This window comes from Telmatherina bonti (genome assembly GCF_933228915.1).
Source record: "Telmatherina bonti genome assembly, chromosome: 1".
Classification (NCBI taxonomy): domain Eukaryota; kingdom Metazoa; phylum Chordata; class Actinopteri; order Atheriniformes; family Telmatherinidae; genus Telmatherina; species Telmatherina bonti.
This window is the reverse complement of record NC_136619.1, coordinates 4,725,094-4,743,319: the sequence shown is the minus strand read 5'-3', so window position 1 is coordinate 4,743,319 and position 18,226 is coordinate 4,725,094.

Genomic DNA, 18,226 nt, shown 5'->3' with positions numbered 1-18,226 from the left:
CTACTTCCACAAACCACCACAGGGTGGCAGTAATGAGCAATACTCCTCACCCCTCCCACCCCCTAAGCACAGCAGAACCACTTTTATTGTCACCGTTCCCAAGACTCAAACTTTATTTACAAGCTGTGTGATGACATCCAGTATTTCAGCTCCAAGTGAACCGGTAAGTAACTGTTAACAGATTCTGCCTAATGCTGAAAATTTTCATCGTTTAATGTTTTGTTGTGAATTAGTATGTAAAAATTACAATAATACGGAATAAACGGTGCAAGTAAGAAGAGGCTAAGCTACGTGCTAAGCTAGCTATATTTGCTAGGTTAATTATAACTATAAATATGTCCGCAAATATTCAGCTACAGTTGGACTGAATAAGACTAACACAGGCAGACACTGACATGATGCAGAATTTGCAGGGTTGGAATTCTGTTACCGCTATGTTACGTGTGCACTTGTTTTCAGAGTGACGAAGATGATGTGTTGCAAACAAGCCGCAACCTCCGGCGATTAAAAGTGAAGTCTGTGTGGTGCCAAAAATTGCAGTTCCTACCTCATCCACTAAGGGCTCCAAAACAGAGCAAATCCCCATAGACTCCTATGTTAAAACTTCACAGCAGAAATAAACATGTTTACTGCCTGGTACAAAAAACCATATTAGGTTTAATAGGTCAGGTTTACTTCATGACAACTGTGGGGGAGTGTTTTTTTTTTTTTTCTAATACCCCATTTAAAAGTAATTTAATCTCAAAATTTGGCACATTAGGGGCATGTCGTTTTGATTGACAGGTACCCGATCTCCCATTTAAAGTGAGATGAGGATAGAACAACCACGGTTTTTAGCAGGTTAACAACGTGACTTAGCTTTAACCCGCTTACCTCCTGTAAGCTCCGGGTTAGCTCGGTTTGCTCTTAGCTACAGGCAGATTGGAGTTCGCTAAATGTCAATCATCCACCATGATGCTCACAACCCCCCTCTTAGCTCCACCTCTTTGCCCATATTTGTATTTTCTGGGAGAGCTGAACCACGTTACGCTGTAAAGACGGCGATGGTAGTAACTGCCCAATGAGCTTCAATTCAGCTCTTCAAAAACCAATGACTGACGTCACAGAGGCTCCGTCCATCTTTTTATATACAGTCTATGGTCGCAAAGTTTGCCAGGAAGGCCAAGACAAGGCTGGTGGACGGACGGACGTGAGGACAGCAGGACTGGTCAGAGTCTGAGGAAGACGAGCTGCCGCTACCAGAGCTGAACACTCAGAGAAGCAGCATTGCTGTGACCGGCAGTACAGATAAAAAGCAGCTTCATGTTCAATGTTTTGTCTCAAGAAATTACTTATGAAAAACATCTATTACAGGAATTCCATAAGTATTCCAATGAGCAATAATGCTAAATATTTGTATGGATTATTTATCGTTGCAATGTAAATGTTTCACATTTGAGTTTGTTACCTACTGCATTGTCTTCTCTATGTTGCTTTGGCATCCAGACATTTGCATTGCAGTGATATTTTAACTTCACTAATAAATCTAATCTTACACTTGGCTTAACACTTTCTTTTCCTTCAGTCAGTAAGCTACTGGAGACCAGTTTCCTGAGCTGCACAGACACAAGACTGCTTTTGTTTCTGTTTTTTTTATTCTTTTTTATTCTGAGTCTTGTGTAGAAGTTCCTAAAAGTCAACTCATCCTTTTGTAATAATGTTATTTGTAATAATGTTATTTCAAGAGCTCTACAACGTGTCATTCCTGCTCTGTGAGTTCCACCCCGATACCACACATGACATGATATCATTTCTGTTTGTGCATAATCCAGCACAAACAAAACCATTTTGAGTTCCTTTGGACAGTGGGGGTCCTGCATGTCCTCAGATTGACCATTTACCCCTAACCTTAAGTCAAGCAGCACAAATATAACTTTTTTTCTACCACAAACAACCACTTCTACTTCCATGTTAACTGACCTGCCGTACGCACAAAATCTGGAGCAACAGGAAACAGCAACACCAACAGTAGAAGAATAAAACCAAAGAAATGGTGTGGAATTTCAGACATATGTGAAAATCATATTAAAACTTTCACACAAAATATTGTACAATAAATGATATGCAAAAATGAAGAAAAATGCATATTTACATATAAATCTGTATTTACAACAAAAGAATTTAATTAGACGTTAACCACTAAACATGTTGTCATTGTGAAACAAAGTAGTTCTACATGGTATGAATTCAGTTCACAAAGTTGATCAAGAAGTCATTCACTATGCTGCCATACAAATAAAGTTCCAAATTAATAACTGGAATTAAAATGACATGATCAACGTGGAAAAAATGCCCATCAGTTGACTATGGTCAGTGTTTTCCCCCAATCTACAGATGCACAAAGTGATGGTTAGATATAAAATGCACCCCAAAGCGTAAAGACAATCAGCGGCTTGTCTGACCCTGCTGGAGGAAATGGAGATGCTGGGGTAAGCCGATTTTGTGATTGTGTTTTTTGTGATAAATCACTAATAAGATAAACATGGAAAATGCAATTGCTAGGCAACGGAAGACTGGAGCACTATGGTTAATAATTGTACACGACTGTAAGCTGTCTCATTTCACTAACAGAAAGCACTTCGAAGTGTGCAGACTACACAGGTTATGAAGTGTCCTATGTAGTTTGCACACTTTGAAGTGTGGAAATCCTAAATATAAACAGCAGTATTGATCCTGATTTATAAAGGAAACAGTTGTGGGATGACACATTTTCTGTTTTCCCAACACACACCACCTGTAGTCATCGTTGCTACAATCACATTTATAAATGAGACCCCAGATCTGGGAAGTTAGTCACACTGTACAAAGTTTTGGTTGCAATCTAGAGGCCTGTTACATATCATTATTTTCTTTCAATATAGAACAATGAACTTTGTATTCAAGAGAACAGCTAACACAGCAGCTTTGAAAAGGCAGAATTTGCTCCTAAAACTTGTTCCATTCTCCAATAGAAGCAAGAACTGAGTTCTTGGTCTCAGGGGCTGCAAGAACAAGAAAAACTTGTTTTTCATCAGGTCCATCCATCCTCCAGGAGAAGCATGTCTGCAGCGGGGAGGATCACTGCGGGGGGCAATGTCTGCTTTATGTGCGATGAATCCGGTTGTTACCTCCACCAAGGAAGTTATGTTATTCCCGCCGTCTTTGTGTTCAAGATAACTCAAAAGGTTATGGACGGATTTCTATAAAAATTTAAGAGTTGTTGGAAATGCGGCTGGGTCCGAGTGTTTTAATGCCACATGTAAAAATGTTCGTACAATCCGTTTTACCTGCAACAGCAAAAACGCGAAGCAGCAACTCTGCTTCATGCTTTCTCCGTGTTAACCACGCCCACCTTTTTGAAATCACGCCCATCTTCCTTTTTGAAACATATGACAGTATTGGTATCATTCATATATTTCTCTTCTTTCTTCAGGTCTTCCTGGAGAAAAGTTGCTGTGCATGTTGGTCTATCTTTTCTGTCCTCCACCCCAACTGGTCCAGGCAGATGGCCGTCTTCCCTGAGCCGGGTTCTGCCTTTTTCCTTCCTGTTAACACTGTCACCTTGTGCAGTTCAAGATGAGGGTTTCTATTAACTAGGCTATTTATTATGAACAGACTCCAACTAATGTGTCTGTAAAGTGCCCTGATATAATATTGCTGTGAAGTTGTTCTATGTAAATAAAGTTGAATCAGACTGAATAGCAAAAGGCTTGGTCATTGTTGATATGTGTGTTATTTCTACAAAGTTGTGTTTGTAATAAATCCAGTTTTCATCTACTGGTTGCTCTTTATGCTGCCACATTTAATGATGCATAACTTTACATCATTTTAGTCTCATAATCTGACAGCTGAGGCTGAAAACATCCCGTCTGGATGGAAACATCCCGTCTGCACGGAAACATTCCGTCTGCACTGAAACATCACGTCTGCACTGAAACGTCACGTCTGCACGGAAACGTCACGTCTGCACGGAAACGTCACGTCTGCACGGAAACGTCACGTCTGCATGGAAACATCACTTCTGCATGGAAACATCCCATCTGGATGGAAATATCCCGTCTGCACGGAAACATCACGTCTGGACGGAAACATCACGTCTGGACGGAAACATCACTTCTGCATGGAAACATCACGTCGGCACGGAAACATCACGTCGGCACGGAAACATCACGTCGGCACGGAAACATCACGTCTGCACGGAAACATCACGTCTGCACGGAAACATCACTTCTGCATGGAAACATCCCATCTGGACGGAAACATCACGTCTGCACGGAAACATCACGTCTGCACGGAAACATCACGTCTGCACGGAAACATCACGTCGGCACGGAAACATCACGCCTGCACGGAAACATCCCGTCTGGACGGAAACATCCCGTCTGGATGGAAACATCCCGTCTGCACGGAAACATCACGCCTGCACGGAAACATCACGCCTGGACGGAAACATCCCGTCTGGACGGAAACATCCCGTCTGGACGGAAACATCCCGTCTGCACGGAAACATCCCGTCTGCACGGAGACATCCCGTCTGGACGGAAACATCCCGTCTGCACAGAAACATCCCGTCTGCACAGAAACATTCCGTCTGCACGGAAATATCCCATCTGGATGGAAACATCCCGTCTGCACGGAAACATTACATTTGCACGGAAACATCACTTCTGCATGGAAACATTACATTTGCATGGAAACATCACTTCTGCACGGAAACATTACATTTGCACGGAAACATCACTTCTGCATGGAAACATTACATTTGCACGGAAACATCACTTCTGCACGGAAACATTACACTTGCACGGAAACATCACTTCTGCACGGAAACATCTCATCTGCATGGAAACATCACGTCTGCATTGAAACTTCCCATCTGCACGGAAACATCCCGTCTGCACGGAAACATCCCATCTGCACGGAAACATCCCGTCTGCACGGAAACATCCCGTCTGCACGGAAACATCACGCCTGCACGGAAACATCACGCCTGCACGGAAACATCACGCCTGGATGGAAACATCACGCCTGGACGGAAACATCCCGTCTGGACGGAAACATCCCGTCTGCACGGAAACATCCCGTCTGCACGGAAACATCCCATCTGGATGGAAACATCCCGTCTGCACAGAAACATTCCGTCTGCACAGAAATATCCCATCTGGATGGAAACATCCCGTCTGCACGGAAACATTACATTTGCACGGAAACATCACTTCTGCATGGAAACATTACATTTGCATGGAAACATCACTTCTGCACGGAAACATTACATTTGCACGGAAACATCACTTCTGCACGGAAACATTACACTTGCACGGAAACATCACTTCTGCACAGAAACATCTCATCTGCATGGAAACATCACGTCTGCATTGAAACTTCCCATCTGCACGGAAACATCCCGTCTGCACGGAAACATCATGTCTTCATGGAAACATCATAGAAATATGTTTGTATGGAAACATCACAACTGCATGTTGACTGTGATTAAAAGCTTCAGCTTGTACTTTTACATTAAAAGCAACAAGAGGAAAACAGGCTTTGGAGTTTTAGGGGTTAATCTGTAACTTTTCTGTCCTGAACCCCCTCAGTACGTTTTCTCTTGACATATCTGCGGATCTGTTTCTGCTCCTACCAGTTTTACCTGTTTATTGTGAGTCCTTTCTTTTTATTATCAACATGATTGTCATCTAATCCTTGTTTTTCACTTCCTCTCATTGCAACAGACTTTCTCTGCACCTCAGACAGGTGGCTCTGACCTTCACTTGTCTTCTTAGATGATCTAATGTAGTTTTTTTGGTTGATATGATTCACTCATGCAGCATGATATGATCATGATATGATTCACTCTTCTTGCCTGTTCATAAACATCCTTCGTGCAGATGACTGCCTGTCAGAAAAGGTTTTACCATGACCTTCCAGCAGCACCTATGAATGAACTGATTTCAAGGACAGTGTTAATGCTGCAGTTCAGTTCTGTTTGTTTACAGGAGAGATGAGCTGTGTAAGGTGGTTGACCAGTGGGGAAACACAAACATCCGCTTTTACATTGACCCAAACGTGCAGATGCTGGAACTGCTTGTCGTGGGCATTTTCCTCCATTTCATGTCACTTTGAAATGGTTTGTTGGGTGGTGCTTTAAAAGCAGACACAATAGCAAACGTTATGCAAAAAACCTGAAAAGACCACCAGATTTAACCCTGCCAGAGTGCAGATGCATGAACCCTGAAATAAACACTGGAAACCTAAATTATAATCATTGTCTTCTTACACCAGTTTGACTGAACAGCAAATCACATAGCAGTAACATGACAATCGCCAACTCCACCACTTCTTGTTTGCAGAAAAGTAAGTCTGGTGGATTATTTCTTTTCTGTAACAAAGTTTCTTTGTAATAAGTGTGATTCTGTTGGAAAGGATGCTAATTATCTTTTAAATGGATTGTCATCTGTAAGGGGAGTGCATGTGTGCGTTGAGCAGAAGAGTTGAGTTTGTGGTTGCACTGATAAAAACCAACATGGTGGCACAAGATGGGAAACCAACGGTTACACGAATGATTTGTTTTTCTTGTCAGACTTAAACCAGATGTTTTATTCACCTTACCAACAACTTTGAAGGCAGGTGTGGCCAGATTTTATGTCTGGGAGTTTGAACCTCCAGGTGCCACTGTAGTCAGTGCCAGCCAGTCACTGGTTTGAAGGTCAGTTTCATTTTGACACAAACTCTGAATAACAATCAAATTGTGAAAGCAGTGAGTCGACTGTAAAAAGAGTAATAATTCTCCCCTCAGAGATAGCAATGGTGAAGAAATAATCCATCAAACAATGCACATGGCCATAAAACAAACACAAGCACATGTGTCATGGGATCATTATGTGAGCCGAGGATCCTACAGGAGAAAAAATAAAGCTTCAAAAACAGTTGGCATTATAATTAAACCATATGAAACTGGGGTAAAAGGAACACACAAAGCTTCAAATACAGCTTGTCTTTGTGGGGGTCTTGATCTCCCTTATTTTTTTATTGCCAGTGCTTTTAAACTCTGATAAAAAAAAAAAAAAAGAATCCACCAACAAACTTTAGGCACATTTAAAAATGCCAGATGATTCCCAATATGTGAAAAACGTGATACATCAGAAAATATGAAATATGGGTACTAATTTGGTATTACATTACAGCAGTGGCACCTAAATGGACAAAAAAAAAAAAAAAGAATCATCACCACACTGCCTCATTATCATAATACAATTGCTGTGCAAACATAAAAAAATCTATCTTCACATAAAACCATCTTATACAATAAAATGTTACCCATGCAAAATTACAAAACAGCATTTAAAACCAAATAAAAGTGTCGTACCTAGCACATGCAATGACATCCAACACACATGTTCTGCTCTCACACAAAATATAGATTGAAATCAATATATTCAACAAAACTCAATCATTATAAAACAGGATTGTGCAGATTGCTTATCAAATAACATAGGATGGTTAACAATTTCATTCCTCACCAGTGGCATGTGCACTCTCCCCCTTCCAGAGTACTTCCTGGAATTATTTTCCCATGTGCACCTTAAACCAGGATATCACCTGTCTCAATACATGTATAGGCCCCCTGCTGTTCACAATTGGGATTAAACTTCTAGATTTGTCTCACAGGCAATATTAGATAAAGTGGTTTTTACTAACTATTTCTGCACCACATATTCTGTTTTTTTCTTCCACCACCTGGTTACACATAGAAAAATATCTGAGTTATTATGATGTGCTTCAGTTGCACAGAAGACAAGCTTCACCAACAAACTGAAGAGTTTCATGACATAAACATTTTTAATGAGGTCTGGATTAAATTAAGGTCCACATTTACATGAGAACGGGGGTGAGAAAGGGTTTTACCTGGTCATGTCAGGAGTATGCACGCAGGTAAATGAAAAAAGTTGGACTATCCCAGCCAGATGTCTACAAACTCATTTATATGACAAATAAACTATCTGAGAAACAGACAATTTGAGAATGTCCATGTGGGGCCCACAGGGGCTAAAGCTAACCTGCAGATAAGTGTCCTGTATGGGTTTGTTATTAGTTTCCATGTCGGCCTCACCTTTGATTGCCCATATTGGTTTCAAGTTGGTTCTGAATGGGCTTCAATTGGGGCCCAGCTAGGTGAGTTACAAAACACCATGTATGCTCCATACCTCAGCCAGCTATGTGAGGCCCATAAGGATTCAATCTGGGCTATGCGAGTGGGCATGGGCTTAAACTGGTCACATGTGGTTTCAGTTACATATCCCCATATATGAAGCCCATGTTAGCTGTTTTGTGATTCTCAACTTCTTCTGAAATTTTCAGGTGCTTTTTGTCTGTTGGTTTCTGCGCCATTTTCTTCCTGTTCTTCTTCTTCCTCTCTGGTTTGTTCACTACCCCTCCACTGGTTTCTGGTTGTATTGCTCCATGACAAATAGCTAAGCCCCTTGAAAACTGACCAAATTATGAGTGTAACAGATACGCCAGATGGACAAAACCACCCATCTGTATATCCATCTTCTGTGTCAAGCATAAATGGGCCTTTAGTGGGTATGGTGAGCCTTTGTGTGCTGGCAAAATGGGTGCCAAGCACATATGGACAAAACCAGGTAAGGCCACTGTGGATACTGGGACAAACCTATGTGGGACCCTTATCTGCAGTCCTTATTTTATGGACGCAACATGCCAACCCGCGACTTCGACCCCTGACCCATATGCACGAACACGGCACGAGCAACACATGGTGAGTTCAAGCTGGATTGTCCAAACAACTCTGTTTGACTGGGAAGAAAATGTCCCAACTTTCTTTGGTTTGGTTTGCTTTCACACTGTCCTACAGAAGACTAAACCATCTGGACAACTGATCATTAATCCAGTTTGAGCAACAGGATAAGTGGCCAGATACCCACCATGTTGGTCTACATCACTTCCTGTCTCTGGCCTATGGGAAGACAACCCAACCTGGAGACCCCTGGTTTTCAACTTGACTAGACTTCGCTTCTTTGGTCCAAACCAGGGGACTTCCAGTTTTTAATCGGACCAGAGTTCAATTCTTGGTCTGAACCAGGGTGTAAATAAGTGTTGACATTACTCTGAACAAACTGGACTGGAAGCAGACTATATGCATGGACTACAAAGCTGGAATTTCCGCTATGGAGGTGGTTCACTTCTTAACGTGCAAATCACATGGTAACTTACGCCGAACAGGTACCTTGCTCCGGGGCAGGTCATGTTCTGGATAAGAGATCAACCATTATAAAAGCACCACTTCCTGACAAATTAAATCTTTTGAAAAAGGGATGCCTATTCTTAGAACATCCTGTCCACAGTGGGATGGTGGGAGGAGCTTAGGAGAGGAGGAGTCTTTCGGGACAGATGCATCCTAATAAAGAAATAAGTCACTGTCACTGAGCGTTGAAGTGTGTTTCTGTTTGTGTTCTTGTCTTGTTCCTATTCAGCTCCACCTGCGTTGCATCTGAAATAAGGAGCTTAATAATGCTCACCAATGCAGAACCAAGGATTTATGGAACTATAACTTCTCGTGTTACCATGCCGAGGAATTCATATTCTAACACAAAAACCTCACACGGGGGCAGAGCCTCAGAAGAAGTGAATGGAAAATATGCAAGAAAGAAAAAGAAGTGAGGAAACTTTGCCTGAAATGTCTGAAACAGTCTGATTTTATTGTCCCATCAGTTATTATCATATAATCCCATCAATTTATGCATTAGCAGAGTTGCCAGCGTCCCTTCCTAACTGTCGTTATGGCAACAGTGTTGCTTTTGGCCTGGACAATGTGTTTAATTTCTCATTTGTGTGAAGAATAATTATCTGCTCCTCCATTGTGAAGTAGCTGCGCTGCACAGTTTCTCCATGTCTGTGATTGGTCAGATGCTGCAAGCTCCACCCCTTTTATGTGAGCATGCCCTGATCCAGATGGAGAACCTGAACTAGATTACAGAACTGATAACCAGCTTATCAGGATCTCCAGTGTCTAGGTAAGTTAACCAGCTAACAGTGATACCCCGGGATAGTTTATTCTGCTTCGTCCTGCAGATTCAAGAGAAGCAGACCAAACAGAACCAGTCTCAAACTGGTGTGAGTGGGAACAACACTGCTTTTCTAGATCTGGAAAATTTTCTGCCTCAGCTGGTATTTTATCACATTTCCAACACCTGCACTTTGAAACATGAGTTTACTGAAAAATATGGAGGTTCTGGGGAAATGAAAGAATGCAGCAGTAGGACACACGGACAACGTTATAAAGAAATCCATCATTACCGATCGAACTGGACCTTCCACAACCTGACCATCACTTCTAAAACTCCCCAGAGCAGAAAGGCCACCATTTGGAAGGCATCGGAAAATTACCAAATTAAAAATAACAGTGTGACTTAACTTTAATGTTAGGGACTCCTTTTTAGTTCATATTTGCAATATTAATTTACAATTTAACCAGCAATACATAAATTCCAAATGAATGTTGTTTTTTTCGGCTGCATCACTACCATGGCAAGCTCCACTGGGGGTGTTTTAAGCCTGTTTGCAATGTGTTGAGATGTTGCCATGATAATAAAATCAATTCATCTTCAGATTGAAAGGAACTTTATTTGTCCATCAAAACCATGTTTAGTTTGCCAGAGGACATGTAAAAAAAAGCAAATATATCTTCTGATAAATGAGAAACCACAAGCATCCTATCACAATCTTATGAAGCACAATGCAGTGTGACATTAACGGGAGGCGCAGCGCGAGCAGATCTGACCACCTGAGCAGAATGCCGGCAGGTATGATGGGAACGATACCATCATTCTCAGTCGCAAGAGGATTAATAAACAAACACTATAATGCCATCAAAAAGGAGTTATCCCAGTGGTGCAGGAAAAGAATGATAAATGTAAGTCATTTCTGTCAATAAATTTGTCCTGCTAGCCAGCTAGCTAGTGTTGGCTACATTTAGCCAGCTTGCTCACATTTGTTTGTCATAAACTCAGCCTTTTTGTTTGTTTTATGAAAGTTGGGTGTGTCCATTTTGGCATGTTGCTGTAGTCAATGCTCTTATTGTTCAGTGGAAGTTGTTTCTCACATATTTGACACTTAATAGTATCTTAGCATTACTGAGGATTCATTTACTAAACTTGGTGAGTGTTTTATAGGCTTGTAATTAGAAGTGTGTTACTGTTTTTCATGGAAATATGTTATGGTGTTGACTGTTTTAGACTATTGTGGCAGTGAATGGTTTATCTTAGTTTAATTACTTTAGCTAGTACAATGTGTAAGCTATTGCATAAAAAACTTTTAAAAGTGACAATTTTGTAACTGGGTGAAAGAGTTATGATGCTATTTCTAGTTTTCAGAGTGTTTTCAGAGTTTTCTACAGTGTTATAGTGTTGAATACTCATGTAAAACAGCACCGTTCTTTATCACCCAAATGCATGTTTGAGTTTTCCAGCACTTTCTGCATTTGGATTCCATTGCAACGGAAACGCGTCATTTTAGAGAGTTTTATCTACTTCTAGTGACGTCCTGGGACGGGACTCTGTGATTGGTCATCTTCTCCAGCTTGTGCACGTTCATGAGAAGAAAGCCATGTCCGCCTCTACTGCTCAGTATAAGAGGGAAGAAGCTAAAGCTATGGTGGACATGTTCACTGCTAACATGTTGCATAAGAAATACTTCTTCCGCTGTGAGGGAAAACTACATTTGTTCACATCTTCCGAATGAAACAACAGCTAAACAGCAATGGATGGAGTTTGTTTTTGGAAGCAGCCGCAGCTTTGTAATATTTGTGATCGGCACTTCACTGCAGACTGCTGGATAAACAGGGTCCAGCATGGTGGGGATTTGCTACCAGGCTTCTGCTGAAAGGAGGGTCTGTTCCTACAATCAAGGACCAAGTGTCCCGTCCAGAGACACAAGCTGTAAGTAAAACCGAATTGTGTTGTTTAGATGAGCTGAAGCTAACTGCTGCTAACATAACCATGCTAAAAACATCCTGGTGATAATCTATGTAAAACAACAGATCTATAAGGAGGGATGCTATAAACGTGATGTGTCATCACTGATGACCATGCTAACAACATCCAGGTGGTTAGTCACTTTAAAACAAGATGTAAATTGGGAAAAGAAGAAGTGATCATCACCGCAGTTCTAATGGGACAACACAAAGCTAGGTCTTCTTTCAATCAGACGTGGTCTTCAGAACGATTCATCACGTCTTTAGTTCAAATGTATCACTTCTGGACCATAAATTGGTTGTTCACGCTGTCTAAATGCTCAGCTTTCCCTAAATTTGAAATGTTATTATTCTCATAAGTACTTGTGGGACACACGGTCAGGACACAAAAACATTCCCAAACATGGCATGACACATTGAACTTCCACATACTGTGTGTGTTGCATCACAGCTTTCTGTGGCAAAGAAGTCTGTTGCCAGCCAGAGCTCCAAGCTGACATTATTCACATCTGTAGCAATACAGTTATCTCTTAGAACATTCATAGTCCATGTACACAGTAAAGGTTATGGTTATAGATGTCACAGAACTTGAATATTATTTTAAAGATTTTATACAGCAACCTATAAACTACTATCTATATATATATATATATATATATATATATATATATATATATGTTAATATCATTTTATTATATTATACAACTTTTACTTTTATAAGTTATGTTATCGTTAAAAAAAAAAAAAAAATAAGTGAACAAAGTGCACTCAGCATTACAAACTTTTATTTTTTTATTTGTTTTTTTTTTTTTAGGATATGCCCGTGAACTGATGAGGCTTCTCTTCCTGCCACATCTGTGGAGGAGCTGAAGAAGTTCCAGTTCCAGAAGACCTCAGTGCTCAGTATGAGAGGCCACCAACGGAAGAAGTCGTCACGAAGCGCTTATCACGTTTCAGTAGAGTGCCAGCTGGAACCTGCTGTAGCTCCGTCCTGATCAGGAAACTCCTGGAGTATCTGGTCTACAACACGACTGGATGAACACCCTGATGTGCCGTCCCAGGTATTCCCAGCACCAGTAACAAAGCTGCAGTCTGCAGGACACCTACAGCCTCTGCAGAAGAAGAACATTATACCAGGTGTTGGTAAGCGATCCTGGGGCACATTGTACATATTTTTTTTAACTTCCTAATTTTGTTCACTTGGAAGAGAAAAACTCTGTTATACTGTTTTACTGTGACACTGCAATAAAAATGTTGACAAAAGTGACTGGTTTCACTGGTATTGTACAGGAAAGGAAAACTTTATATTGATGCAGTTGGCTTCCAGTCCTGCAAACTGGTGGGCTTTGGACCTGGTTCATGCATCTTCTAACCTTCACATATCCAAGGAAAAAATAAATACATGTCAGTTTTCTAATTGTTTTAGATCATTTTAATTTTCTAAACTATATTAAAACATGTCTGTGACACAATAGTTGCATTGTCATAACACCAAGTTGTGGTAGATGGTGACTGAGCCCAAATGTCCACACTGTTCCCTACATAGTGCTTACGGCATTTGCTAGGGATGTCTGAATGTCCAGAGAGAAAAAGTAGTGCACTCAAAATTACCCACAATGCATCTTGAACAGTAGTGAGCATCGATGGTCACTAGACGGATCAATATGAATCGCAATGAACTGCAGACAAGAGCTCAAAGTATAAATGTCAAAGTAGATAAAAAAAAAAAAAAGAACACCTATAGATCTTTAATTTTTTATTGTTATTTGCTGAATAAATATGCAGAATGAAAGAATAAAATGAAATACAACATTGAAAAATAATGTATTTTCACAGTTTAGATTGAATTTGGAACACTGTGGTGGTTGCCATGGTGACAGTCGGTAGTCACATGATCTGCGGCAACAATAAAATAGCTTCGTGTCTGAATTGCAACCAGAATGAGTTCACTAAACAGTCTGTTATATAGTGTAGCACCATATATTAAATGAGGAGTTTGGAAATAGTGCGGACATTCAAACGCAGCCAGTGTTTTACCACTCGAACACAAGAGATTAGCTTAGCAACTGTAGCTAGAAATGCATGAAAGTGTTAGCATATAGCATCATTAGCTCATCCATTTCTTGTTGCTGAGTTGTTCTCTCTTGTTTTCAGGGTCCGATTCGGGCCGGAACATGTATGACTGTTTGTTTGGTGTTGACATTATTGAGTAGCGACTCTGGTTTGTTTACCAGTTCTGTCTGTGTCTCTACAAGGAAAACAGCTGATGTGCACGCCGACAACTACTCCTGGCAGTTGACCAATCAGACGCAGCCTGCAGGCAGGGGGCGGAGCTTTCGCCTGTTTCTGGCAGAGGCTGATCAGAGAGGATCATTACAAAATGAATGAAGGGGTTTGTGGAAAATGCTTGATTATTTTTTGCCCTTCTGGACTTGCATATAAAAATAATAAATTAGTCTGAAATGTACATAATGTAGCCACTTTAAAGTGACACTGCAATCCCAGTGTTTAATATAAAACTGTATTACTGCAACATCACTGTAATAATAAAAAAGCAATATGCACACATCATCTGTTTTACTTGATGATCTAATGAGCTTTGTCTATGCAGGAGCAATTCCAAAACATTTTGGAGCCGCAGACATCGAGTCTGTTCTCTGCCTGTGACTGTGGCCTCAGCAGAGAGCAGCTTCTCAAAGCTAAAGCTCATCAAAAACTACCTAAGGTCATCCACGTGACAGGATTGCATCACTGGTAGCAGTACTGGTCCCAGTACTCGGCATCAACCATGAGACGGGCATGCAGCTGTCATATGCAAATAAAAAAGCTGGGAAGCAGACATTTCGCGGACGATACACTCCATGCGTTTACATGGGAGTTTTAATTCCTGTTTAATTCCAAATAAAACTCATTTCCTCTTTAAACTGAAGAAAAACAACCATGTCAACACTTAATTCCTAATGCTAATTTCCATTCAGAATTAAACTTAAATCTGATCTAAGTGTCTGGTTTATTCATATTTTAATTCCAAACGATTTAATTCCTCTGTCATGTAAACCTTCGTTCCGCTCTAAGTTAACTCCGGTCGTTCTGAGCATGCTCGTTACCTTGTCCTGTCCCGATGATGCGCCTTGTTTGGCCTCCCGTGTTCGGTGGTCTATCTTTCTTCTCCTTCTCAGTTGCTGCAGAAAGTAAAGTAGTATGCTGGTGTTGAGCTGCTACTTCACATTTATAATAAAAATAGCAGGAAACTGGAACTTATTATGTAGTTTTTACAATTGTCACGTGCACCCTCTGTCCAATCGGAACCCTTCCCAACCCGCCGCTCTAAAGAGGAATTAAGTGAGGACGTGTTTCATGTGAACCTTTATTCGGAATTATTATCTTCATGTAAACTCATAGGAGATTACATTAATTCTGAATTATTTAATTTGGAATTAAAAAACATCATGTAACCATAGCCATTGTGACTGTTACTGTGAATAATGTGTGTTATTATTAGGTGTTATACTGATAAGTGGAAGACTAAGGTAAGTAAGCATTACTTTAAGTATTGATCTGTTAGATTTTCTTCTTAAAATACCTTCTTTTTTTTTTATAAATACTCAATCTGTTCTATTTATTGACATTTAGAAAATTCTTTTCCTTGTATTGTTTTTTTAAACAGTTTGAATTGCTGAGTGGCTCAATTTAAGATCTTTAATTTTACTTGAAGCCTGTTTTGCTCAAGAAGTGTAATAGGTGGTGGCACCTGAGTAGACTATCTGAAGGGTTTGGAATCTCTTCATCACAGTTTGACAAACTAGAGGCCCCCAAACAGCATCTGGGCTAGGGCCCTCTACAAAGCTAGAAACGGCCCTGTGTTAGACACTTCCTCCATGTGCTCCATGAAAACACGAGAATATGAAGGACAAAGCTTTCTTTTCTGACTTTCAGGGATGCAAAGTTAAATTAAAGGTACCCAAGATGGACTTTTTAAATCTTCAAAAGAAGAGATGGGGCTGAACTGGACTGAAATGTCCATGTTGGAGATGTCCACTGACCTGTCTGGACTAAAACCTGGGATCTAGTCCTGCTTTACGTTACCAGAGATAATGTTCACACTGAGGTATAGAAACTATATATACCGATACTCAGAGTGTCACCTGAACAGATCGAACTCTAAATAAAGGAAAGTGACCAACGAAGGAAGGATTGTGCTGCTGAGACCATCACGTCCATCCATGATCTGATGGCGGTTTAGTTCTGCAGCGGCTTCATTCCAGAGATGTTCGTCTTCATCCTGAAACAATCTGTTTCTCTTTTTCAGGCAAACCTGAGACGTTGTTGTACTGCTGAGTGCCATCTCCGTTTTTACCCCAGCAGTAACCTAAACTGGAAAAACTCACTCGTCACTGTGAACCCCAGCAGCACCCCTGTTGTTGAGGAGATGCACTCATTTCCTTATGGGGATGTCATTTTCAATCAGAAGCCTGAGATGCAGACACATATCGCGAATGGTTACGAGTTCAGTCAGTGGAGATGATCATATTGTTTAAATAAAGTTTTCACATTTTATGATGGGATGTTTCTCAGCAGCAGTCCGGTTGGTGAATCCTCTGCAGTGTTTTGCACACTGTCTGTAAATCTGACAGAGAAATACATGACTTATAAAATAACTATCATTAAAGTGACTGCAGTCGTTCACATAAGCATCAGTCTCTGCGGGGATCCTCCAGCTACCTTTCCTTTTCCTCCTGAAACCCCTCAGCCCACACCACATCCCTTTGAGGTGAACCAAGAAGCACCCAAGATATTTGTTTTACTAACTTCCTGTTTTAACTGTCATCGCTGTGTTTCTTCACACTGGGTTGCTCAATCCTACCTGCTTCTTTGTGCGCGGCATGCATAAACCCTGCTCATGCATCCACGTTCTTCTCTTTATGAACCTCAATGACAAACACAAAGTATTTACTGTCCTTGTTTAAATGCTTCTAAAAACAACATACTGTGTGAAGAAAAGCTGTAAGAATGGTTCAAATTATATCCTGACAACAGGGAAGCAAAAACACCAGCGAGGATTAGGTGCAGACTTTATTATTGGTTTTATTTTAGGAAAATACGTTTCAAACCTGGGATTCTTCTGGAACGGTGCAGGACAAACAGTCAGCAGCATGACTTGGGTGGTCGGATAGCTCCCTGGATGGATAGCAACATAAAAACTTGCTGTCGTTTTCAGACATCCTCAGATTTCCCTGACTTAAAGGCTTCAGCAAGCTGCGTTTGGAATATACACAATTCAAAAGTCCAGACGACGATGGCTGGGGAAGTGCAAAAGAATATTCCATCCAGTGAAACGCAATTACAATGTTGGGATACACATTTACATCATAGAAAGTGTCATGGTTCGGGGGTTTTGGTGTGGGGTTGTTTCCGTTTTGACATCTTTTTTTCTCCTTTCCTGTTTTATTTTGTAGTTTTCTTTCCTTGTATACTCTGTTTAGCTTCCTTTTCTCTGTCCGTTAGGTCACCTGGTTTCCATACGTGGCATATAACCATGTTTACATGTACAAAACAAAAACATGATGCCAAACACTTTCACAAGTTCACTAAGTCTTATTGGAACAACAGCAAGTTTCCTCACACATTCCTGCAAACTGTGAGTGATGCTTGCTGGGTTACTTCTGGGTCTACATTGAAGCCATTGCACTTTCCAGTGAAAGTCTTGAACGCACCCTGACATGGCAATGCCAAATGGCTTCCGTTTCACACAGCTGTCCGTCCGCCACGTGTAGTTTGATCCCAAAGCGTGACGTGTTCACCTGACACCTGTTCTCTGAGCCCTCCTCTCACAACCTGGAGGGTAAAGCTTCAGCACAAAATCTGCTGCTTCTTCTCCTCGTGGGAAGTTTATGCTTATACCAGAACCTGAGACATCGTCCAGTGGACACCTGTCCAGCTCCACAAAGTTTGAGCCTAACATTGTTTTTTATCAAGAATGTTGATGAGTAGTTATTTCTGCGGTAGAATGCAGAAACAATTAATTTAGTTTGATAGTCTGCAAAGACAAGCAGACATTGTGACCTTTCCACCATGTCAACAATCACTCTGCTCGCGTAACTTCACCAAAATACTTAACAATGCACTCGATGAGGCCTCTTCTCTCTCCACATCAGAGCGAAGCTGTGTCCACAGTCGCCACAAAACAACCCCAGAACTGGAGAAAAGGCTCCAGAAAATGTG